This window comes from Erithacus rubecula, assembly GCF_903797595.1.
Source record: "Erithacus rubecula genome assembly, contig: scaffold_180_arrow_ctg1, whole genome shotgun sequence".
Classification (NCBI taxonomy): Eukaryota; Metazoa; Chordata; class Aves; order Passeriformes; family Muscicapidae; genus Erithacus; species Erithacus rubecula.
Window position 1 is genome coordinate 144,139 of NW_027636129.1, and position 2,409 is coordinate 146,547.

Below are 2,409 nucleotides of genomic sequence, written 5' to 3' on the forward strand. Positions count from 1 at the left end.
CTGTGCAGTGCAAACAGGGGCTCCTGAGCCAGTGCTGCCGTGTCTGTGCCTGCAAGGATGCGGCACCTGTGTGAGCTGGGGGAGAGGCCAGGGCTGCAGAGGGGGGATGTTGTTGGCAGGTGCATGAGGACGCTCTGGGACGCTGCCCTGGGCTGTCCAGCGCAGTGGGGATGGATCAGCCCCTGCTCTGCTGCTCCTTGCCAGGGTCTCCCCCTTGCAGGGACCTTGCAGAGCACCAGCCATGCTCTTTGCCCCCAGCCTGCCCATGGCCAGCCTGGGGCTGCTCACAGGGGTTTTCTCTGACAGCATTGACCTGGCCAAGTGTTCTGGAGAGAGCCTGGCCAAGGAGCCTGGAGCCCCCAGGCCCTGCCCTGAGGCGTCAGTGCTGCCTCAGCCGTGCCCGTGGCCTGTCCCTGCTGCAGCCTTGGCACTGCCACCCCCACGGCTGTGCCCGGCCCCGAGAGCACTCAGGCCCTGCAGCAACACGAGGGGCAGGAGGGCAGCAGGGCAGTGGCACAGGAGCAGCACTGGCAACACCAAGTGCTGCTGCTGCTGGGCACAGTTGCTGTGCCAGCACTGATCTGCCCCAGCTCTGCACACAGACATTGCTGCTGCAGCTCCACAGAAGGAACATATTAGAGACTCTGGTGAAAACTTTCCTCTGAGATCCTTTAGTACATTTATGGCCCCTGAGAGCACAGCCCCACATTGTCATAGTCTGTGGCCACAGGGATGGTGGAGTGAAACCAAATGTGAAATGGCACAAACAACGACATTTCTTTGTGGACAGTATTAAAAGGCGGTAAAACAAGGAAAAGAACCACCAAAATGGAACCAAGAATTATCAAAGGTGGTTTTTATTACAAGTGTTCTGCAGAAATTGGCCAGCACTTTAACTTTCTGAAAGCAGCCAGTCATCAGTGTCCACACTGCAACCTTGAGCTCCTGGTTCCTCAGGCTGTAGACGAGGGGGTTCAGGACTGGAGGCACCACTGAGTACAGAACTGACAGGTGCCAGATCGAGGGATGGGGAAGGAGATGGAGGGGGGCTTCAGGTAGGCTAATGTGCCTGTGCTGATAAACAGGGAGACCACAGCCAGGTGAGGGATGCAGGTGGAAAAGGCTTTGTGCCGTCCCTGCTCAGAGGGGATCCTCAGCACAGCCCTGAAGATCTGCACATAGGAGAAAACAATGAACACAAAACAGCCAAATGATAAACAGGCACTAACAGCAATGAGCCCAAGTTCCTGAGGTAGGATTTGGAGCAGGAGAGTTTGAGGATGTGTGGGATTTCACAGAAGAACTGGCCCAGGACATTGCCCTGGCACAGGGGCAGGGAAAATGTATTGGCTGTGTGCAGCAGAGCATTGAGAAAGCCACCGGCCCAGGCAGCTGCTGCCATGTGGGCACAAGCTCTGCTGCCCAGGAGGGTCCCGTAGTGCAGGGGTTTGCAGATGGACACGTAGCGGTCATAGCACATGATGGTCAGGAGATAATACTCTGCTGAAATGAAAAACATAAAGAAAAAGACCTGAGCAGCACATCCTGCATAGGAGATGTTCCTGGTGTCCCAGAGGGAATTGTGCATGGCTTTGGGCACAGTGGTGCAGATGCAGCCCAGGTCAGTGAGGGCCAGGTTGAGCAGGAAGAAGAACATGGGGGTGTGCAGGTGGTGGCCGCAGGCTACGGCGCTGATGATGAGGCCGTTGGCCAGGAGGGCAGCCAGGGAGATGCCCAGGAAGAGGCAGAAGTGCAGGAGCTGCAGCTGCCGCGTGTCTGCCAATGGCAGCAGGAGGAACTGGCTGATGGAGCTGCTGTTGGACATCGCTGCACTCTGGGAATTCTGACTTGTTGAAAGAAGATTTTGACAAGGTGGGAACAAATTCTTTGAGCCAATTCTAAAGAAAATATTCTTTAGAATCCTTTCAAATTATCTTCTCATACTTTGGTTGTAATTTGTAAAAGTTTTTATTTTTGAGTTTTTGGTTTTGCTGCTGAGTTGCTGGCTCAAATTCATTATTTCTCCGAGCCAGAGATTTAGGATCCCTTTTGGATAAAAGGCCTCCCTGTGCCCCTGTGTTGTCAGACCTGCTGGTCCTACACATCTGCTTTTTGCTCATTACCTCCTGCTTTTACAAAGTTCTCACACATAAAATTTTCTTTAAAAAAACTTTTTCAGACTCCAGTTTCAAAACCAATCTCTCTAAACCCCCACCTTTTTTCCTCTGCAGATGGACAGGGAGGGATATTCAGGACTGGTGTGGTTCTCTAATGCCTGATGCTCAGCCTACTGGGAGCTATTTCTCTGCAACCAAAGCTTCTCCCTGCCAGTACTCCCAGAGCCCAGTCCCGCCCTGGGTGCTCTGCTCTGCCTTGCACACCTCTTCCAGCACAGGGCACTGCCCAGGG

The 2,409-nt window shown here is 53.8% G+C and overlaps 1 pseudogene across 1 annotated transcript; it reads right to left on the reverse strand.

The window, feature by feature from the left end:
• Positions 1–792: 792 nt before the first annotated feature.
• LOC306815663 (olfactory receptor 14A16-like) lies at positions 793–1,825 on the reverse strand (annotated as a pseudogene). The gene has a single exon. The product of its transcript is annotated as an olfactory receptor 14A16-like (transcript).
• Between the last annotated feature and the right edge of the window lie 584 nt (positions 1,826–2,409).